The sequence below is a fragment of the Alosa pseudoharengus genome, unplaced genomic scaffold (genome assembly GCF_046254945.1).
Source record: "Alosa pseudoharengus isolate Yale_2024_CS ecotype anadromous, Long Island Sound unplaced genomic scaffold, YU_APseudo_1.1 YU_APseudo_1.1_scf_1, whole genome shotgun sequence".
NCBI classification, from domain to species: domain Eukaryota; kingdom Metazoa; phylum Chordata; class Actinopteri; order Clupeiformes; family Clupeidae; genus Alosa; species Alosa pseudoharengus.
Genome location: NW_027468564.1, coordinates 38,982,264 through 39,006,760, shown reverse-complemented (window position 1 = coordinate 39,006,760; position 24,497 = coordinate 38,982,264). Strand labels below are relative to the sequence as shown.

Here is a 24,497-nt window from a genome sequence, read left to right as displayed (position 1 = left end):
TGAAATGCTCTCAAAGGCTGTTTTGTTGGTGATGTTATTGGTGCACGAAAGCTGTTGGTGATTTTTATTTTTGTTTGTCTTTGGTGGAGCATTCAGGCAATTGGCAGGACATGTGGTAAGTGAGACCAAATGATTTCATGATACTCCTCCAATAACCAACTGAACTACAATAACCAGTTTAACTGGAACAGTGGAATGGCCTACCTGGTGCTGTCCAGTTTCATGGGTCAGCATGAAAACAGAACACATTCTAAAGTCCACAAAAGCAAAAACTGCTCCGCCCTCAGTCACTCAAGATATTTGCCTTCAAGTTGACTGAGCTGAGCTCACTGCAGAAACAACCATGGCCAAGGTAAGCAAACTGTTACGTTCTAAATGTGTTGGGTTGTATAAATAATTTCCTCAGGACCACTGGTCAGTCTGGTCCGATATGGGCAATGTATTACTTCAGTTTTAATGCAGCTGGTCCTTATTTTAACCCATTTTTTTCTGAAAACATAATTTTGTCCAGTCTTGTTTTCTAGGTCATCACAATTTTAAAACTGTCAAAAGTTTACAACTCATGCTTGTGTCTCAACAGATTGTGTGCCTTATATTACAGGACAATGTGTGAATAAATTACATGGTGAATTCCATGTTCTGTTTTATGAAAACACCTCAAAGCTCAAATGAAAGCAGAAAAAAAACAGACCTCACTCTGGATGGTGTACTATAGCAAGCTGTTATATGCAGGATGGTTAAAGATAATGTGAAGATAATGTGAAGATATTGATAAAACATTGAGAAGATATTGAGAAGATAATGTGAAGATATTGATCAAACATTGAGAAGATTTTGAGAAGACAATGTGAAGATAATGAGAAGATATTGTGGAGATAATGTGAAGATACTGAGAAGATAATTTGACAATAATGGTGATGAGACTGGTGCTGCTGTGATTAATGTTATTTGTTTATTTATCTTTCTCAGCTGGAATTGGTCCCCTATTGGAAGCTCTCTGTTACCGTCCTGCGAGCAGAACTTCAGCACTCCCATGACTACTGTAAGTCCCGTCAATCAATCTGTGTTCTGTCCGCTTGACTGTTAATTGTCTCTTTTCACTGTTTTTTTTCCTGTTTTTTTTTCTGTTTTTTTTTACTAACGCAATAGATTGCCAGATATGGAAGATATTTCAGTGTCTTCTATTGCCATGCTTCAACTATTGTTAGGTATAGCAGAAAATATGTGGATGGAATTGAAATCCTCTAACTAATTAAATAATGTGCGGAGTTTTGTACAATATGTGCATGAATTCAATGTGTACACAGTTGTTCTTGAAGATAAAACAACTTTTTTCCCAGATAGCGGCAGAGAAACTGAAATGAATTGAACTGAACTGATTGCTAGTACTAACCCTAACCCCCTCTTGGTGGTTCTCTTCAGGGTCGAAGTCGGACTGCTATGTGACTCTGAAGCTCCCCACGTCTTCCGCCCGCCTGCACCGCACCAGGACAGTTCCTAACAGCGACAGCCCTGAGTGGAACGAAACGTTCCACTTCCGCGTGAACAGCCATGTCAAGGTCTGACCCACACAGACGTCTCAATGTTGTGCTGATCCTGCTTATAGACCCTTTAAAACCATATTTACAAACATCTGATGTAAAACTTTACAGACAAATTGTTATTAACTGTTGATGTTATCAACTATACTTATTGCCTCCCCCTTGGTTAAGATACCAGGTTGGTGTGTCTCAAATTCATCAGTTTGAGGGTCCACCTACTCAAAGTTGAATAACTTTTAAAAGTGCTTTCCTTTCTCAATCTATCCTTTTTAACACAACTATCCTTCTCTTACAGAATGTTCTAGAATTGCAAATGTTCGATGAGGACACATTCTTTGGAGATGATATTTGCACGGCTATCTTGTTTGATCTAAGTAACCTCACCATGGGCCAAAAACAGACCAAAGTGTTCATAACAAATGCACAGGTAAAGCTCTCTTGAAGAGACATTATGACATTTTACCATGTTAATAACAAAATGTGGTCAACTGACATCTTTTTTTTGTTTTGTTTTTTGTCTATGCTCAGACAAATGATAAGTTATGGGTCGAATTTGAGATGGTTGAGAGGTAAGAGAACAGACAAGTTAATAAATAAATACATAACTGAATACATACGTACATACATACATACACTTTTATTGCATTAAAACACTGAAATGGAAAAGATAAACTGTTGTCCTGGAAACATTGAACTGTTAGGACTGTGAAAGCAACTGTAGGTTGAAAAAAGCATTGGCTTCAATTATTTATAATAGGCTGATTGCTGCCCTGCATATTTTATCATATGCTCCTTTTTTTCATCTGTGTTTTTTAGAGTGTTACAGTAGCTCTATAGACTGCATAACCATCAGATGCCTATTAAACGCCTCACACTTGTCCTTCTTGTTTTTAGCGCTGAAGCACCAGGTTCTTACCTGTCCAATGGAATCTTGGTGGTAGGTGTCACTTTGTGTAGTCTACTTAAATGATTCAGAATAATATTTGTTGATATGAGTATGATGTTACAGAATTCTGTTTGCAGTGTGCATATTGCAGTGATATTAATATGTAGTATACGTAATAATTGCAATTTATAAATATGCAGTGTCAATTCTATAAAAAATGTTAGCATAAACATGTAATAAAATATCACTTTGGTAATACTTGACGCTATCTACATAGGAGTGACATGACACTGTCATGACACATGAACCATAACTCTGACCCTAACCCTTACCCTAAACCTAACCCTAACTTGTCGTGACAAAAACCGAATGACACTTAATAACAGAAGCGTTATGTCATAAACTTTTATGGGTTGTTTATACTGTTTATGACACGTTCATGACAGTGTCATGTCACTCTTATATCGATACCGTCAAGTAAAGCGTAACACTTTCAGTCGAGATAAAGGATAAATTATGTATTATGGCTCACATTCGTCCTGATTCTTCTGCTTCTAGGCACCACCATTCTCAACTCTTGACATCACGGTAAAACACCCAGGTAAGCAGTAGAACACATTGAAGGATCAAAGAAAGAAAATAAATCACCAGCTTTAGTACAGCTGTCAATTTTTGTTCAGGGGGGAAACACTTTTTCAGTTCACTTAGGTATATGTTCTCTCTCTCTGTGTGTGTGTGTGTGTGTGTGTGTGTGTGTGTGTGTGTGTGTGTGTGTGTGTGTGTGTGTGTGTGTGTGTGTGTGTGTGTGTGTGTTGCAGAAATACAGAGCTTAATACTGAAGCTGAAAGGAGCTTATAGAGAGGAACATGTTCTCACCTCGGACCTGATGGACTCTTTACGTTACTACATCAACAGAGACTTGGAGACAGAACTCTCTGTGCAGGTACACACACACACATCAACACAAAAACACACACACACACACACACACACACACACATCAACACATAAACACATACACACACACACACACACACACACACACACACACACATAAATGCATGCATGCATACACGCAGGCACACACACACACACACACACACACACACACACACACACACACACACACTTAGTCCTGAAGGAACATGTTCTCATTTTAGGTGTGGTGGACTCAACTAGAACTGCAGCAATTTATATATTAATTAATTGTGAACTATTTTGATAGGAAATTGTTATAATCTTCAGTATTGTCAAACCACATTCTGAATAATCTTTTGGGTGTAGACAAAGCAAAGCATTGGAAGATGTCATTGTTGTCTCAGGAAAAGCACAGATTGACATCCTCCACCTTTTTTGACATTTTAAAAACTACTGATTCATTTAGAAAATACAATAATTTTCAGGTAACAAAAAGGAAGATACTCATTGCAAACCAATAGACTATACTATTTAGAATTTGAGACTATGCCATACATTTTATTTCTATTTATTTTTCATTCATTTTATTATTTCATAATCTGCTGTCAACAGGTTGACGATGCCATTCAGTCAATCAATCTTTCACCAGATTCTTTGCGGCCAGTCATTGCTAATCAGGAAATGAAAGTGCCTCTTGGAGAGGTAGTACACAAACTCTAACATTCATCTATTGCTCAATTTGAACACATTTGAATAATAAAAAAGAAAATGCCCAGTTATCAAACAACACCATTTTATTTCCCACAGGATTTTGTTAACCTGGAACTGAAAACAGGGGAAAGGTAAAACATCCCTCTACCTAAAAACTTAATACACTCTCAATTCTCCACACAGGCATACCTTGGTAATGTGCTTCATTGTATACACAACATGTACAACATGTCACAACATGACATACATTGTAGGTCCACTCCTTATTCAACATTTCCTAGTGAGCTAACCAAAGACATACAAAACCTTGCAGTCACCACCCAGAGCAGGAGTGCACAGTGCAACATATAATGTAGCACATGCTACAAAAAAAACAGTTTTGGATGATTTACCAGCTTAGCACCGGTGACACATTATTTTAATGAGGTGTTTGTAACTAGATACCGATGTTACAAAGTCAACCTCGGCAAAAAAAGTTAACATACAGCCCTGATTCAGAGCCTTGTTGGCACTGCTAGAAGCTTGCTAACATGCTAACTGTGTCCTTTGAAGACAGGAATGTCGTACTGTGATGAATGGCTGGTGGTAATGGCACATGTGTTCATCTGTCCTTCATGTAAACGTACACAACCAGAATTTGAAGATGATAACCAAAATGTCTTCCTTGATAAAAAAAAAAACCTCAAAGAAAGTAGCAAATTGTTTCATAGTCTTGTTTTAAACTAGAACTGCAAAGCACACTCTGGTTGGGGTAACGCATACACACACCATCATGACCTCTGACCTAAATGATTTAGGCTAAATCCAACCTCTGACCTAAATCCAACAATTAACACGAGACAACAGATGTTTTGGTCATCATTTTCAAATTCTGGTAGTGTACGATTTCTATTATGTCTATGGTGTATGGTTACGTGAAGGAGACATGAACACATGTGCCATTACCACCAGCTATTCATCACAGTACGACATTATGATTTTAAATGAGCCATATCGCCACGGTGAGTAAGGCTCTGTGTAATAGTTTCTATTATTTTATTTGATCGATTACATTTCTTGAGGTCCTTTTCGTGATCAAAGTGTAACTGACATAAATATGCTGTTACTGTTGCCCTCTTCACTGTTGTTTGGTGACTGTGACACTGCAGCTCAGAGGAGAATCTGGCGTTGCGTCTGGACTTTAACATCCCGTTGGCTGAGAGGGACTTCCTGGAGAAGAGGAAGGCGGTGGTGGGGCATGCTCTGCAAAAGCTGCTAGGACTCAGCTCACCTCCTCAGACAGATAAGGTAGTGTGTGTGTGTGTATGTGTGTGTGTGTGTGTGTGTGTGTGTGTGTGTGGTGTGTATGTGTGGTGTGTATGTGTGGTGTGTGTGTGTGTGTGTGTGTGTGAGAGAGAGAGAAATAGATAGATAAGGGAGTAAACCAGAGGGATAGGGGGGTGGGGGGTGCATTGAAGGGAAGATACAGATCAGAGTTTGGTTTCTTGCCAAGCAGGTTTTTTGCATACAAGGAATTTGTCTTGTTTGTGTAGATCAAATTAGCCAGAGATGGTATTTCATTTTGCTTGATAATCCCTTTTGTTCATCAGTGGATAGAGGCCAACTCTACAAACCAAGTGGAACATTAAAAACAAGAATGCTCTTTTGGGGGCTAAGGAAGGGGGAAAGGCACGCACGCACACATGCACGCACGTACACACACACACGCACACACACAAACATGCCCACGGAGAGATGACTCACCTCAATGTACAAATTTGGTCCAAATATGTGTTCCACTACATTGGCCAGCTCCTTGGCTAATGACCTGGGATGCAAATAGAGAGAGTGAAGGCCTGGGCCAGACACACTCAGACATACAGTAACACAATACATACAGTACCTCCACTGCCTACATTTCCCAGAATGCTCGTACATGCTACATTCTGAATCACTCCCTATTGAAGGCATAATGTTCATAAACAGTTGTACTCATTATTGACCATTTCAACTGCATAAACTAACATAAGGCATTTCTGGTGGCACATAAAACAACATTTAGTAGTTTTTATAGTAACTTGGGGACACAAAAAAGTTAAAATCAACAATTTGTAGAGCATTACGCTAAAGTCCAATAGATTTTACATTTTAATTTCAAAGTATATGTGGTTTTGAATGTTTCAATACAGAAACCGGAAACAATCTAGGAACAGATTGAAAGGGTCTAGAAAGAGAGAGAGATAGAGAGATGATAGAGAACAACAGGTGTGTAGTTATTACACTTGTCTCCAGGACTGACAATGGCAAATGTACAAATATGCTGACAAAAATGTGTGAACAGTACAAAAGTAATTTTGCTGCACTGTTCCTATTTCATGGTAATGGCTGTACTATTTAGAACCGTTTTGGAAGCTTATTGACCAAAGATTCTAGAACAGAGCTCCGCTCTAGGATCTTTGCTATTGACACATCTCCTTCCAGGTCCCGCTAGTGGGTGTGGTTTGCTCGGGGGGCGGGACCAGGGCGATGACTGGCACCTTTGGGAGTCTGAAGGGTCTCCAAGCTCTGGGCATCCTGGATGCTGTCAGCTACATCACGGGAGTCTCAGGAGCCACATGGTGAGAGACCAGCCCCTCAGACAAGATTAGACGACACACACACACACACACACACACACACACACCTCACTCACACATCTGACTTTCAGTGCAGTGTGACCTTTTCTGAAATGCTCTGTGTGTGTGTGTGTGTGAGAGAGAGAGAGAGAGAGAGAGAGAGAATATATAGTGTGAATATACCACATCATAACCATTCTTACCTGTAATATTTCCATATAATGTTCTGTCTCATATAACATGGCATTATTGCATGTTACAGGGCCATGTCCACACTCTACGATACTTCCGATTGGTCGCAAAAGGACATAAGTGTGGTCGCCGAGCCCATGAAGGTTGAGATGATTAAGAGGTACCAGGACATCATGTCCACTGAGCAGCTCCGTGGCTACAGGGAGGAGATGGATCTGAGGGAAAAGGAGGGGGTCCCAGTCACCTACATCGACAAGTGGGGTCTGGCCATCGAACACCTCATCTATGGCAAGGTGCTGAATACAGTCAAGTCAATTCAAGTCAAGTTTATTTAAATAGCACAGGGGTCATTCAGTGTGCTGCATAAGCAATGGCCCAGAGAAATAGTACATAAAAGCACAGAAATGGACACAGAAACAGAAAGCAACAAAACCATAAAAGGCACGGTTTTACATTACACACACACACACACACACACACACACATGCATACACACACATGCATACACACACAGACACACACACATGCACGCACGCACGCACGCACACACACACACACACATCTCTCTTTCTCTTAATCTCTCTCTTGTTCATCTCTCACACAAGCAATACAACACACACAGACATATACACACACCCATACATATACACACACCCATAACTTTGTTCAAAATGTATTTGCAAACTGCAATCAGATTGCATATTACACGTAAGCAATAGATTCTGCAGAGCCAATTGCTGAATGTGCACTTTTGCCTGTGCAGAAATGGGACAGTACCCTGTCTGACCAGAGGAGGGCAGTATCTGAGGGACAAAATCCTCTGCCCATCTACACAGCAGTGAACATGAAGACCAGCCAGAAGGGCAACGTCACTGATGCTGGTAAGAGTTTTCAGTTTTATTCCAAACAACCCTTTCTTCTTCTATTAATTAAATTAAGATATTAAACTCAAATCCCGTACAAAATGGAGCACATGGCAAGTGCTGTGCAAAAAAAAAAAAAAATAGAGCATACACACTGCAGTGCATACACATTCGTCCAGCTCTACTGATTGAAGTGGAATTTGCTAATTGTAGTCAGTGAATGTTACTGTATCCGGTGTAGCTAAGATGTTGTGATTCTACAGACTAAAGCATGTTTGGGTCATAGCTTCAGATTGTTCCTTTGTTGTGTTTGCAGAGTGGTGTGAGTTCAGCCCCTATGAGGTGGGCATTCCAAAATACGGTGCGTCCATCCCCACGGAGAACTTTGGTAGCGAGTACTTCCTGGGGTGCATGGTCAAGAACCTTCCAGAGGCTCGGCTGCCATTCCTGATAGGTAAGAGATGAAGGAAGCAAGGGAGAAGGATTGTGTGTGTGTGTGTGTGTGTGTGTGAGTGTGTGTGTGTGTGGGGGGGGGGGAATGTGTGAGGCGATCCCTGATCATGCAGTACAGCCACCTTTCCATCCATCCATCCATCCATCCATCCTGTGTGTGTGTTCTGTAGGAATCTGGAGCAGTGCCATGTCCATCAGCCTTAACGATGTGTGGAACTATGTCACTGGCAACAAACCAGCCTGGCTTCCTGGTGATGTCATCAAGACAGGTATTGGTGCTCTGAAGACAGCACTGTGTAAGTGTAGTGGTAAGGAAAGTTACCACTACACTGCAGGAGCCTAAAAGTTGTGCTTTCAATACCTGGCTGGTTGTATATTGTACACATAAATGCATCCATACATGATAAATATGTAGGCTATATATTGTACACATAAATGCATCCATACATGATAAATATGTAGGCTATATATTGTACACATAAATGCATCCATACATGATTAAATATGTAGGCTATATATTGTACACATAAATGCATCCATACATGATAAATATGTAGGCTATATATTGTACACATAAATGCATCCATACATGTTGTATACAGTACATGCATATGAAGAGTTTGGTTCCAAAACACTATATCTCCATTTTTAAAAACATTAATAAGTCATGTTATGTCATTGTGTATTTTAGATAATATCAACAAAATTGCAAATGTGTCGTTTTGATTGAGTACAGATTAATTGAATAACAATAACCCAATACAGTTCTACTAAAATTACATGTAAAACAAAATAATAATAAAAGTAAGATTAATGAAAATTCATTAAAATGGAGGATATAGCCTTTTGGAACCAAACTCTTCCTATGATTTCTAACGTGTATGTAATTGGTAGCACAGGGAAATGTGGAAGTCAAGCATCTTAAAAGTGGGTAGGCACATTCTTAGCAATTTTGACAAACTACAGTATCAGTCCAGTAGTTTGCCCCAGCAGCTTCAACCAGCTGTCTGATGACTGTGCTGTTGGTGTGTGTTGTCATGTTGGACCCTGTGAGATTCGTGAGGTGTTCTGTCCCCCACAGAGTCGGACAACAGGCCATCCACGCTCGACACCGTCATCATCAAGCCGGCCACCGACATAGCACAAGGGATTACCGGCTTCTTCACCAGCCGACCGATCTCCAGCCACATTTACAACTTCATGCGAGGCCTACATTTACACTGGGACTACAACAAGACAAGTGGATTCATTGCGGGAAATGGTAAGAATAATGCCACTTCATGTCACATATTATCTATTACAGCTGTTGTATATTATGCTGTTGTATCACATGTGTATTATATATCTTAATATATTTACATAATCAATTATATATGTTGTATATGTTCTGCTTATTACATATGTCACACACGTGTGTCATATACAGTATGGGTTATATACTGAAAAACCGTATGAGTGTGTGTGTGTCTGTGTGTGTGTGAAATATGACACGATTTGGAACCAGCTGCCATTGTTATAATAAATCCAACCTTTGGGCTTCCTGTCCAGACACTCACCCCGATGCGTTCCCAAACCAGCTGACCCCAGCGGACGCCACCCTGAACCTGGTGGACGCGGGCTTCGCCTGTAACACAGGTTTCATCCCAGTGCTGCAAGCCCACAGGTGCATGGACCTCGTCCTGTCCCTCAACTACTCCTGGGATTTGGATCAGTTTAAGGTTTACTATGTTATGTTATGTTATGTTATGCTATGTATTAATAATTGTTTTACATGAGGTAGTACATCAGTGTGAGCAATGTATGTTATTCTCAAATCAGCCATGTTGTGACACCCTGGCCAGCATGGTGCTCATATCTGAGGCTCTTAATTTGAAGGGACCGTGCACCTGTCATGCCTGACACCATTTCTTATTGATTAAAATAGAGCAAACTGCCTTTTCTCTTGACACTCTTCTGACCCCAATAAATGTAGTTGTGGATAAACAATGACCTACCTAACGACACTAAACCACGACCTATCCATTTATCATGGTCATGCTTGAGCTTGAGCACTAAGCCAGGTACATTACTCATCTTCTCTGAGGCACGTTTGACCTGTTTGCCCTGTCAATGTACTCCTCAGGTGTTAAAGGAAACCCAGCAGCACTGTGCTGACCACAGGATCCCGTTCCCCCACATCGATTTCTGCCACGTGGAGAACGAGCCCATGAAAGAGGTGTACGTCTTCGAGGACGAGGAGAACCCCAAAGCACCCATCGTGGTTCACTTCCCCATGGTCAATCTCACCTTCAGGGAGTTCAAAGCCCCAGGTGAGTAGGTGCAAGCCCCGACCCCTCAGAAATCTTTCATTCTCCACAATACGCCATGCTTGTGATTATTTCAGCTCAGTCCTTTCATCGTTTCAAATCCCAGGGGCCAGGATGTGTCACAGAATACAGGCATTAACCGTCAATATTGTGATGTTTATAAATGCAATAATTAATGTCATATTGATAAAACATATTAACCATCTTTTCAGTCATCCATTGTTCCATTTGAATGCTTTTGGGTGTGGTTACATACTCACCACCACTTCACTCGTATTTTGAGTGTAATTTATTTTCCCAAATTAGTTAAAAAGCACAAAGCAATCAAATATAAATTAATTTCACTATTAATAATAAATCAAATTATAATGATATTATATATTATATAGTATCAAGTTTTACAGACATTGTGGTGATTTCATTTTAATTATTTTTGCCTCAACAATCCTGCCGTGAAAATCGCATATTGTTATCAACCCTATACTTCCTGTTTGTTGTTGCACTAAGGTGTCAGGCGCGAGGGGGTGGAGGAACTGAAACAAGGGGACGTGGATGTCAGCACCAAAGACTCGCCGTACGTCACTAGCAACCTGGCCTATCAGCCGGAGGACTTCCAGAAGCTGATGGATCGATCTCATGCACTACAACATCCTGAACAACCGCGACACACTCCTGTCGGCTTTGCGTCGGGCGTTAGAGAGAGAGAGAGTCCACGAAGACGAGGACGAACACGAGGACGAACACTCCTGTCCCTTAATGCAGTGGTTCTTAAACTTTTTGTCTGGCGACCCCACAAAAAAGTATGGCGAGGTCTGGCGACCCCACTTTCCCCAAACCCTTTCTAAGTCCTTACTCAAATACCCCCCTCAAACGTTAACAACTAAATCAAGCAAAAACTAAAAAGCAAAGTCATTTGTTTTATTTACTCCATGTGAACAAGAACCGAGAAAACCAAACAATCACGATTAAACAAGTGTAGGCTGCCGCCATATCAGATCAGAGCGCTATGTGCGTAGCGCGCGCACACACAAGCACGCACACACACATACACATACAGCATTAGGCCCACCACGTTACATTAATTATATTTATGGCGATAACAATAACAATATTTTTTTTATTTCCCTTTTCTGGTTTACTATCTTTAATAATTTCAATGGGAAGGGTGGGCGGAGATTTTCCTCCACGGTGCTGAGCCGACATCTGTATTTTGAGATGTCGTTTCATTTTGACAGGTTTTAAGATCTCATTCGCCAGAACATCGACGCAAATCACACATTGTGGGTGGTTGAGGTTATCTTTAACTTGGCAAGTGAATGCATATTTCAGAAATTCTTTCTGATAAAGCCGACGCGCCGTTTGTTCTTTTTTATTCTCACCGGCCGTTAGACTTGTCCCATCTGAGGATCACGGAGGAGTAGACGCACTGGTAGATGGCACTTCCGAGCTTTTGTTCAATTTTTTAAGCAGCCACCTGTCCATTTTGGCTAGTAGGCTACCTATGTCTTTTGTTTTGTTTTACTTAAAATAGCGGGAACAAGTTGAGTTTGCATAGTGGGAGCAGATAGTTACATTGTTTCTATCAGCGGACCAGTAGCCCATAGCTGAACCAGATCTCGTTGAAAGACGAAAAAAAATCTCTCTCTTCTCTTAACTGCGTGTAAATAAGAAAAAGGCAGAAAAGGGCAATATTATTTTCCTTTGTTTCACCTAATAATAATTTCAGACTGAATACAGAAAATAATTGGCGACCCCACGGAAGTTTTTGGCGACCCCATTTGGGGTCGCGACCCCTAGTTTAAGAATCACTGCCTTAATGGATCCCTCTTTGTTTTCATTTTGATTATTTGGAGCCAGACATACTCTCTGAGAATATAAAATGATAAGCATGTTTTTATGGAGACCAAGGTGGGTTAAGCATACTGTATCTCATTTACTTTAATTGCATGTTTATAATCGTGATATACTTATTCAAGCATGTTTATCGTGTACATGCATATGAAAAAAGAAAATAAAAAAACAGAGGATTCACACTTAGTTCACACAATACTACATGACAGGGTGAGGGAAAAACAGTCTGTTCTACTGAAAGGCTTTGAAATTAGAATGTTGCCCCCCATTGTGTCAGAAAATGTATTGCAATGACTCGAGCAAGAAGGGTCACACAAGAGGCAAAACTAAAGAGGGATACACGCTACACTAAAACACATCCATAATCAGTAAACAAAGGTAAAGACACACACACAATAAACCCCCCCCCTGAACCCCAGCCGCAATGCATTGTGGGAACCAATAGCGCTAGTCCAACACACCGATGTTACAGTATCAATATATAAAAAAAATGCATACAAACTAAAAATTGGTTGACTACTCTTCATGTGTTTTTCTCGGGTGGTGTACATGTAGCATTTGCTTGCACATTAATAAAATATACTTCAAATAAACATTCACACTCGTGCTTGTGATTAGTGCTCATTTTTTTGCTAGTGATATGATTGTTGTTTGGAAAAGGTGTCGAACCACTCCTCCTATGGCTATTTGAACTGATGTTCCTTCACTATGCTGCTGCTCAGAGACGCCTCTTGCCAGCTGGGAGTGAAGTGAAGGGTGGCGTAGTGTTCGTCATGTTGAACGCTGACATGGGGGTCAGGGGTCATCTTGAAGCATGCAGGGTCAGAGATGGTTGCTACAGTGCTGCAGTAAACATTACTAGTGCATTGATGGTGAGGGGAGATCACATATGTCTGAAGTGAGGTGTGGCCTGTACTCGATTGATTTGTTGCTGGTTCTACCTTGGATATGTTACTCTGATATCTGTGTATGCTTTTTTTATTAATTCATTGGTATTGTAGCCTACTACTTTACAATGTGGATTCCCTTATAAAGAGTTGACAACCACTTATAATTTTGTTTTATTAAAAGTATTATTAAAGGGGAAAAAAACATGCCATCTATCCTGTGAAACCTTTAAAAAGTAGTATTACAGTGGCTAGTCAAATAAATAGAACTAGAATAACCTCTATAAAAGCCACCACTACATGTCAATAGAACAGATAAGTAACTCTGGTTTACAGGCTTATGTATAAAAGGAATAATAGAAATATATGACATATCAAATACATATTTGTCATGTTACATGCTAAATGATTTCAAATACCTTGACATCCTCTTTAATCACACGGTCCTCATTTACAATCGCCTTCTTCCTCCTGTTTAAGGAAACCCACAAAAAGACAGCAATAATGTGTGAGGTGGTGACATTAAAATCACTCGATATAGAAGACAATCTACTTATTTTGGATGTGTTACTTTCATTTTTGTTGAGGTGGACAAATGCATTAAGTGATTCTGATTGTCACTCACAACCAGCACATAACGACCACAGTTGCCAAAACCAGGAGAGCCCATACGGGTACAATTATAATCGCTGCGAGTTCTCCTGTGGTCCACCGGGATGGTTCTATTAGGGAAACATGGGAAGGTGTAAGAACCACCTCATCTTCCCATTTAGACCAACCTGCTCAAGTTAATTCCACTGTCGTTGATTTCTGAGAGCCAGCTTCATTCCTCACAGGCACAGGTGGGTTGGCATCACTGCTGCAGGTCAAAATCACCAAACTTCCCTCCGACACTTCAGAAGTGGGAATGATTGATGCTATGGTGATCTTTGGAGCAACTGTGAACAATTACAGAGGTATGCTGCAAGTTTTTTTTTTTCTGATATATTTCATAGATCTCAGTCATAACTCAATCTTACCTGAATATATAACAACAAAATGTAATATGCAAACACCAAATAGTTGTATGTTGTTCTCAGGAGGTGAGACTCATTCAACTGTTCTTTATGTTCTTTACATTACAATGAAACCTCTAAACAGACTTCGGTAACACTTTACGGTAACGGTACATGAATTATCATGAATTCATGCATGAATTAATTTGATTTGTGCATTACTTCATTCTTTTATATCTTATGAATCATCAGGAATGAGTTCATAGTCTCTCATTTATGACTTTTACGACCCACCACTTGCCCTATGACCACCCTGCCCGGATTCCTGGCTCGTACAGCCTAGCGACCCACCACATGCCCTATAACAACTCCTAATCCCCCTGAACAATTCCATTTCCTACAATGGACTATTTGAACTTTGACACTAAATAGGATTCATGCATTATCATACCGGATATGCAACCATCCCACCTCTTGTAACATACACCTCAGGTGGCTTTAAACACCATGTTCTATTCTCTACATCTGACTAACTTTTGCATTTATCATGTGTACAGACCTTACTGTTCTGTAACTGACCCTAGGCAGATGGGTCAGGCCCTTGAGTCGTGGATCTCCTCGAGGTTTCTTTCTATATGTATCTCTAAAGTCTCTCTGTAAAGCGCCATAAACATGTGTAATGTTTTGGCGCTCTATAAGTGAAATTAAATTGAAATTGAAATTGAAAATATTGTACCAGCTAGGAGTTCTTCGGTAATGAAAGAGTTACTTTGGGTCCAGGAGAGATGGTACAAGATGTTATCTAAACCCGATAAATAGATTGCCTACTCATAATGACCAGAGACTCATACTCAGAAATATTGTTAATTTATTCTGACTATCATGAGGCTCCATGACTCTGTTAACACAGGGCATCTGAACACACAACACAATTTTGATCATTTTAATAACAATGTTGGTGTTTTGTTTAAGTTCAGAACACCCATGTGTATTCCTGGCCAAAAATGGCCAGCCATTAGAAATTAATGGGTGAGAAATTGGTCAGTGTATATAATTGACTCCAGTCACATACCTATTGATCAGATGGACAGTATCTGTGCTTCTGTACATTCACACACATTCTCTCTCTCACACCCACACACACATTTATTGTATCAGGAGTTCTTCAGTAATGAAAGAGTTACTTTGGGTCCAGTAGAGATGGTACAAGATGTTATCTAAACCCGATAAATAGATTGCCTACTCATAATGAGCAGGCAAAATGCAACTGCGTAATGTCCTCCCCACAATCACTTACAGCATATGGGCAGTCCAAAGAATAGTCTATGCCAGCCAGTGTGTTAGAAACATATATTATATTATAATTAATTCTTGGTCATATGTCTGCATAAGCAGCCTTAGCTAATATTGCCACACCACTTATGCTTCCCATAACTTTGTACTATAATTTAGTGGTATTTAATGTGGTATGTATCCGTGTGTTTCGTGTTGGTCAATTGTGTTTCGCAGTGTCCAAAAAGCTCCCGATTGGAAAGTACACATTCGCAAAAACCACATTGTAACACGTAAAAGCAGTGACAGAGACTCATGTTTTGGTCTAAGGCACTTCTTTGTCGACGTATTGCACGGTTTTACTATGATTGTCTGGATGTTTTCCTCACAAAACTAAGACTGACTGCAACCTCTCCACCTAGATGTCCGACGTTCTCAGTTCGTTGCAAAAGTTATAAAGGGCAACCACAGGCCCCCATATATTCATTTTAACGTGTAGGCTGTGCCAGAGACTTTCTAATGAGGAGACACAGCACTCAAAAAATACTCCATAGAAACAAGTACCCCTGGCTGCAGCTTGCAGATCGGGGCTGGGCTCAATGTCACACAGCAGGTGAGGTGCACACACCGCAAGAGCCCTACTCACCCTGGGGAACCACAACCACCAGCGGCCCAATGCGGGGCGTGCTAGCAGTCACCTGGTCTATCGCCTCTCGTCCCCAGCTCCCTTCAGAGAACGCCCTCAGGTCGCACTTTCGCAGTGTGCACCACCGCAACGTTCCTCCAACACCTGGCGGGGCCTAGCCTCCACTGCCACAGACTCCCCGGCGCTGAGCACCGTAACTGGCACTGCACCTCCGATGCTCCACTCCGTCGTCTCGCCAGTCGGGGCAGCAGACTCCAGTTCCATCGCAGCCGGACCACGCTGCGCAATCAGGCTACAGCTACCCACGTTGGCGTCCCTCCTCTGCTGCCTTGTCGCAGAGCTGTCCTCCGCTGTTCCGGCCGCTCCACACCGCCACGATCGCGCCAAGGCCTAGACCTTCTCTCTGGCTCGTGCCATCGGATTTCACACAACAAACTTTTCCCCCCCTTATTTTTCTAAAAAGCACCGGCGAACAGGCCGACTCGAACAGGCTCCGCCAACCGTCCGTCCTCAAGGCACCACCTCCTTGCCGCTCCACCTCTGCTCTGCTCCGCAGCCAGGGCCACCGCCAACTCCAGCCTAAAGCTGTCCGGCGGGGGCAGGGGCTCAAGGTCTGAAGGCCTCTGTAAGCTTTTCAGTACCCCTTACAAGGGTTCTCTTCGGATCCTTTTGCTTGGGCCTCCACCTAGCGGTGAGCATGGACGGATTATGAACTTTCGGGCCCCTGGGCCCAGATGTATTAAGGGCCCCCCATTAATTGTCGCATATGTGGAAGGGGGGTTTGGGGGTCCTTCCTCAGAATTTTTTTAATTTGTTTGATGTGATTTCCTGTATTCTGGTGCATTTTGGGGATGGCCAATTCTAAATTCAATCAGATTCATAGCCTACATCCTGATGTGTTGATATTGAGGCAATGATTTCATGCAAAGGCTTGGGCTTCAGGGTCCTCTGACCCCTTGGGCCCCTGGGCCTGGACCGGTAGGCCCGTGCAGTAATTCATCCCTGGCGGTGAGGTCTTGCTCCTCCATGGAAAACGTGCCCATCTACAGGTGCTGCTTTGGAAAGCAGCAGACCGTACTGATCCACCGGCTGTGGATATAACCGCGTTTGGAGGGAGTAAGAAGAAAGGTATGAAGAAAGGAGAGGAACTTGCCCACCCTTGATTCTGTCCTGTCCTGTTGCTCCTCCTGATTTGTTAGATGTTATCAGCTGTAACTGCAAAGCTGGGTTAAAACTGTGTATACATGTATCTGGAAAGTGCAGCTGTGCAGCTGCAGGCCTGGCCTGTACTAATTATTGTTTCTGCAAAGGCAGTAATGTTACATGTGGCAATATATTTACACAGCAAAAACAGCAGAAGGACAGGGATGAAGAGTCTGGAGAAGATGGCGACAGGACAACGGATGAGGACAGTGAGGAGTAGTAGAGGCTAGTTCTTCCCTTTGTTACTCAATTGTGAGTCACAGCAGAGGGCCAGTGAATAGCTATTTCTAAAATGATTGTGGAATTCAGAAATAACTTGAGAATCCAAATTATTCCTAAACACTGAACATTTTTATCCTCCAAAAATCCGTCTAAATCGCCCCCAAAAACTCAGCAAAATCAGCTTAATGAGAGTAAAAACGTGACCAAACCAAGTTTAAATAGTGATTTTGAATCTTGAAAATGTCAGATATGGACTCAGCATCTCCAGTAACCCCTAAAAACATACTAACATGGTCCATTTTGGCCAAGCAGCTCTTATAATACGATCAATATAGGTGATTATGCTAATTTATGCTAATTAGCTCATTTACACAAATTGCCCAACATATGCAAATTAGCATCCGGCAGTTTCTGCATGCTGGGAACCCATACTATATATTTCCATCATAAAACTTTGGTGTACTCAACATTTCCGGGTTCACCTTTCTGTCCACTGGACTAATGTGGAGACACAGCACTCAAAAAATACTCCATAGAAATGCATGGGGCTAGTTTGTCACGCCAGTATGGCCGTTTTCTACACATATCCCACCCCTTCCTCGGCAAAACGTCGACATGTGAATACATTGAGCCAATCATGTGGTGTGATGTGAATACATTGAGCCAATAATATGGTGTGTTGTGAAGACATCGTGCCAATCATATGTTGTGATCTCGCCGCTGGAGCAAGATTGGTGTCGTGAAGCCTTGCGCACGCGCAGTTCGACCCAAAGACTGTGCCCGATGAGTGCCCATAAAACGTTGGTATATGGCCGCCGAGTGGAGGGACTTGCCTAAAAGGACTTTGACACTGCTTCGAAACGTGGTTCAAAACAGCCATGTCATGTGACCACTGCTTCGAAACATCGTTCAAAATCCCCATGTCATGTGACCAAAGTTAAGTGAACCTTCGGTGCATTTCACCGGTGTCGGCAGGCGTGCCCGCGCGTTCAATTAACAGTGTAGCTTAAACAAAGTCCTTTTAGGCAAGTCCCTCCACTCGGCGGCCATATACCAACGTTTTATGGGCACTCATCGGGCACAGTCTTTGGGTCGAACTGCGCGTGCGCAAGGCTTCACGATTCCAATCTTGCTCCAGCGGCGAGATCACAACACATGATTGGCACGATGTCTTCACAACACACCATATGATTGGCTCAATGTATTCACATCACACCACATGATTGGCTCAATTTATTCACATGTCGACGTTTTGCCGAGGAAGGGGTGGGATATGTGTAGACAACGGCCATATTGGCGTGACAAACTAGCCCCATGCATTTCTATGGAGTATTTTTTGAGTGCTGTGTCTCTACATTAGAAAGTCTCTGGCTTAAAGCAATAACCATGATGGTGTAGTGGTTAGTGAGGGTGTTTTTTGCACGGTAGCCCAGGCTGCTCAAATGTGGTTCGATCCCGTTTGGTTTGTAAGGTATTGTTTCAGATCGTATCTGTTTATGTTTTCTTACTTCACCAACCACTCAGTTTCAACTAAACTCTCAGAATGGTCAAAAATCGAGAGTTTTTATAAGAAGAAAGTGATTTAGAGAATACATAGTGGCAGCAATAAGATTCTCTTTATTGTGACTTCATGTGGTCTCCCATCCAGTAATTGACCAAGGGCATGCTGCTTAGCTTTTGACAAAGACCGAACACAGGTAACACAACGAGCCACGAACTTTAAAGACTACATCTCCAATACGAAGCATTTGACAGATTTGTTTCACCCTAAACAGCTCTGAGGTGTCGGAATTGTTTCAAAGCTTCGGAACAATTCGGCACAATTGCTTCGAACGTTTCAGTGTTTCATAAAGCCTCGCTTTGCCCATCCCTAGATGAAGACTGCACTATAAGCGTTTCATGAGATGGCAATGCCTCTTCTTTAAAATCGTGTGACTACTTGTTGCGGTCAGGCAACTGTATGGAAGTGGTTTGTGTATAGCCAGAGACTTTCTAATGTGGAGACACAGCACTCAAAAAATACTCCATAGAAATGCATGGGGCTAGTTTGTAATGGCCGTTGTCTACACATATCCCACCCCTTCCTCGGCAAAACGTCGACATGTGAATACATTGAGCCAATCATGTGGTGTGATGTAAATACATTGAGCCAATCATATGGTGTGTTGTGAGGACATCGTGCCAATCATGTGTTGTGATCTCGCCGCTGGAGCAAGATTGGTGTCGTGAAGCCTAGCGCACGCGCAGTTCGACCCAAAGACTGTGCCCGATGAGTGCCCATAAAACGTTGGTATATGGCCGCCGAGTGGAGGGACTTGCCTAAAAGGACTTTGGTATAGCTTTTTCAATATTCAAATTACCCTATACAGGAACACAACCTTTTTATGAGAATCTGGGTGTCTCTTAAAGGAGAATTCCGGTGTGATCTTGACCTAAAGTGTGTTGAAACATGATACCGAGTGTGAACGTATGTCTCATAGCCCATCTCGGCTTGTCCCCTGCACTCCAAAATATGGCGCTAGTTAGCCGATGCTACCAGCTGCTACTTTTGGAGTGCAGGGGACAAGCCGAGATGGGCTATGAGACATACCGAGTGTGAAGGTATCATGTTTCAACACACTTTAGGTCAATATCACACCGGAATTCTCCTTTAAAAGAGCCTTTGAGTATTTAAGTCAAGAGAGAGATTTGATCTTTAACCACCAAAACCGTACAGTGTACGACCCTGGCGTTTCAGAGCATAGGCGACGTCCATGGCGGTCACAGTCTTTCTCTCTGCGTGCTCGGTGTAGGTGACGGTATCGCGAATCACGTTCTCCAGGAAAACCTACAGCACACCACGGGTCTCCTCGTAGATGAGACCAGAGATACGCTTCACACCACCACGGCGGGCCAGACGCCTAATTGCAGGCTTGGTAATTCCCTGAATGTTATCACGAAGAACTTTACGGTGACGCTTTGCGCCTCCTTTTCCAAGACCTTTCCCTCCTTTGCCTCTGCCGGACATCTTTCAGACTTCTTGTGGCTGGCTGAGTTGTACGAATATGAAGTAGTAATGGCTCGCAACTCGTACTTGTTTCCTCAGAGAGGACCTTGTTGAAAACTACTAAGCACTGCCCCTTTACTCCCTCCTTTTCCTTTCATGCATGGAGTGTGCGCGGGCATTTAATGCAAAAATACGTCACCAACAAACGCCCACATCTTAGCTTCACCCACCTCACAACGAAACAAAGTAGGACCGACATTGTTACTTTGCACAACTGTTTTCCTTTTTTTTTTTTTTTTTAAATCACAATTCGACACAGGACAGGCACTCTTAACCCTTGTATGATGTTCGGGTCATATTGACCCTTTTTAAAAAATAAATAAATAAATAAATTATTATTTGATAGGCATGCCAACATAGCCCTACACATTTACAACCTTCACAAGATGTTTGGGTCTTGAATTTCCCCTTGGGGATCAATAATGTAGCCTATATATCTATCTATTTATCTATCTATCTATCTATCTATCTAGGTCAACACTAACACAAATATCTAAAGAAAGACACAACAATACAATAGTCACACACACACACACTCTCTCTCACTCACTCACTCACTTACATGCTACAATTTTTCAAACCTAGCCCAAGAAGTTCCTGTTGTCCTGCAGTCTTTACACTTTAGTCACTTTCTCACTCACTTTCACTCTCTTGTTGTTTCGAAGTTACCCTCAGTTTCTGAATAATCCTCTTCCACTTATCTCACTCTCGTCCAGTCCTTGCTCCATGGTTCTCTGAACAGATACTTGATATTTTCTCAATCTGTAGTCTCATGCTCAAGATGGTGGTGAATTACTGCATTGAAGGGCCTGTATACAGGGAATTGATCTATACACTGTCAGGTAGAGCGATTATGCAGACTTGAGGGTGTTTAGAATGTTTTGAAATAACATTAGTCAGGGGGGCAATTCTGAAAAGGGCTCCTGTTAAGACTTTTGCGGACATGTTTTGGTACAAGCTGTCACCCTATTTTTTTTTTAGTTAGAAGACACCCACAGGTAAGATATTAGGGTGGTTGTCAAGCTGATTTTTCATCCGCACCAAATCGTATTCTTATTCATCTTCTCCACAACTTTGGTGCGGATGAAGTATCAAGTCCAGCTATTCTATCCTCAGCAGAACAGTTTGTTTGCAAACTGTATGATCCAAAAATGACCAGCACTTCAATCCATGATGTTTGCTGTGCCCTGTTTCGGAAAAGTGAAAGCCAATGTGGATACTTTACCACCAACTCAGGATGCCTTGTCTCTGCATCTCATGAGGGCCCATTATCAAACAAAGGTTTGGAGCTGACAATATGTGAACGCAAGGAAAGTGGAAGTCAGTGCAGGACCAGGCAGTGTCGATGTCAAAAAAGTGGAATATTTTGCAGTGGGGCCTGTGCAGCTTGGTGCAAGAATACTCAGGTACTCACTGTAGTGTGTGCAAAACACTAAAAGAATTGGGAGAGCCGCGGCATGTTCAGCTGTTTACTTTCACTAGTATCAACGAACACAGAGACCGGAAACCAGCAGCGGTCATATCAAAATAAAGGCATCGTATAAAACCATGTCGTGGAGACATAACATTTTCCCCCCTCCCCAGGGAAGACACAACTTATATCCCTGAGTGAAATACAACACAATTAATAAATCCTAAATAAAACCTGTAGTAGGCGTCAGTCGGATACTTTGCGCATGACTACTGTGACAGTCCCACTTTAACTAATCATTACAAGGCTACAGTATTTCGAACTTGGCCTAAAGTGCCTTAAAACACCAGACTCAGTAACTGGAACAGTCTGGATGAGCTGGTACTCGCAACGCATAGTAAACAGCAGTAATATTAAAAATCTGCAACATAATCCTCAAGGTAGCCCGGTTTGGTGCGGGCACGGACTGGTCGTGCTGCGGGGTTAACTGGGCCTCCAGAGTCCGGATCGGGATCTCGGCTGACCTCCAGGTCTGTTGCGGTAGGTGGGGCCACTTTGCGGAGACGGCGTGCATGCCACCGCGTTCCGTCTGAAAGGCGAAAGGTGGCAGGGCCCAGTTGCTCAGTCACCTGGTAAGGCGCTGACCAAAATGACAGGAGCTTATGGCCCCGTGTGGGCCTTCGGACCCTGACCCAGTCCAGAATGGTGAAATTTGGATGTTTGACCCTGTGGGACCGGTCAAAGCGTTGTTTAGTTGCCTGCTGTCGTGCTGAGACCCGGTCGCGTAGCTGGCCAGCTGTTTCCCGCTGGGCCTCCTGTGATGACAGGTGAGCAGGAACACGCAGGCGATCCAGGGGCAGTGGTAGCTCACGCCCTAACATCAGGAGTGCTGGTGAGCTGTCCGTTGTGGTATGTTGAGTCGCTCTGTAGTGCAGCAGGGTCCGCAGAAGTGCTGCTGAGAACTGAAATCCCTCTGCTAAGTGAGCTCTAATACCGTTCTTCAGCGTCTGATTCATGCGTTCCACACCCCCATTCGCTTGAGGGTTATAGAAAGCTGTACGTAAGTGTCTGATTCCCCGCTCACCCAGAAAAGTCGTGAACTCCGCAGAGATGAATTGCGGCCCATTGTCTGTGGTGACTGTCTTGGGCATGCCCCAACGAGCGAAAAGCACCTCCAGAAAGTCAATGACCGCCTGTGTGGTGACCGACCCGGTAGAGACTGCCTCCGGCCACTTGGAGTACAGGTCATAGGCCACGATGAGGAACAGTTGGTGATGTGGGACGCCACGGAGCTCACCGCAAATGTCCATTTGGATGTGCTCCCAAGGCCCAGCTGGCCACTGCAGTGGCTGAAGGGGCGGAGCTGGTGGGGGGCCAGTCTTCCCACTCACCAAGCAGGCTGTGCAGTCTCTCACCATAGCCTCAACATCACCGTCTATGCCTGGCCACCAGACCACTTCTCGGCAGCGCTGCTTCACCTTGACAATGCCGAGGTGGCCTTCGTGAGCCATGGACAGGACACGTGCCCGTAAGGTGGAGGGTACGACTGTGCGATGGCCCCTTGCAACGCAGTGGTCGTTCCAGCAAAAAAGTTCATCTTTAAAGCGGCGGAATGGCGCCAGACTCTCTGGTAGGCTGGAGGCTGGAGGCCACCCAGAGTGGATGAAAGTGCGGAGTTGTGAGAGCACTGGGTCCTGTTCAGAGGCCTGTTGGAGCTCGTGAAGTGACACTGTCGCCTCCAGAGGGGAGTGGAGGAGCTGGATGAGGTCCAGGTCGCTGTTGTCTGGATTCGGGTCCACAGCTGAAGGTGGCGTGGAGCGTGAAAGTAAGTCCGCCACCACATTCTCTCGCCCCGGTGTGAACTGTAGCGTGAAATTGTACTGGTGAAGTCTCTCGTACCATCGGTGGATGCGCAGAGGCCTGTGCCCAGAACCAGACGTCGCCAGCAAGGCTGTAAGTGCTTGGTGATCCGTCCGTAATGTGAATGAACGGCCATACACGTACATATGCCACCGCTCACAAGCCCAGACACAGGCCAGGGCCTCTCTCTCCCCAACGGAATACTTCTGTTCTGCAGAACTGAGGGCTCGGGAGGCGAACGCAATAGGTCGCTCCGTGCCGCTGTGGAACTGAGACAGCACAGCCCCCACTGCGTAGTTGGAGGCATCACAGGTGAGAAACGTTGGGCTGGATGGGTCGAAGTGTGCGAGTACTGGTGGTGCGATGAGCTGGGCCTTCAGCTGTATGACAGCATCGTTGCAGGCAGGGGTCCAAACCCATTGGGCGTCCTTTTTGAGGAGCTGCCGTAGAGGGGCGGTGGTGGAGGAGTACTGGGGAAGAAAGCGCAAGTAGTAGGCTGTCATGCCAAGGAAAGAGGCAATTTGGGCAGGGCTAGAGGGCATGGGCAGCCGTTGAATGGCCTCCACATTAGAATGAAGTGGGCTGAGGCCTTCTGAGCTCAGACGAAACCCCACAAACTCCACTTCGGACGCAGAAAAAA

General features: G+C 43.3%; 2 long non-coding RNA genes and 1 pseudogene across 2 annotated transcripts; 2 read left to right on the top strand and 1 right to left on the bottom strand.

Moving 5' to 3' along the window:
- Positions 1-343: 343 nt before the first annotated feature.
- On the top strand, positions 344-11,208 carry LOC143118757 (cytosolic phospholipase A2 zeta-like; annotated as a pseudogene).
- Positions 2,438-3,352, top strand: LOC143138205 (uncharacterized). Its single transcript, XR_012990168.1, has 3 exons — positions 2,438-2,478; positions 2,986-3,028; positions 3,246-3,352. It is a non-coding gene; the product is annotated as an uncharacterized LOC143138205 (long non-coding RNA).
- Positions 11,209-12,127: 919 nt separating the features above from the next.
- LOC143138157 (uncharacterized) lies at positions 12,128-14,135 on the bottom strand. Its single transcript, XR_012990155.1, has 3 exons — positions 13,982-14,135; positions 13,622-13,673; positions 12,128-13,158 (listed from the first exon to the last, which is right to left on the bottom strand). It is a non-coding gene; the product is annotated as an uncharacterized LOC143138157 (long non-coding RNA).
- Between the last annotated feature and the right edge of the window lie 10,362 nt (positions 14,136-24,497).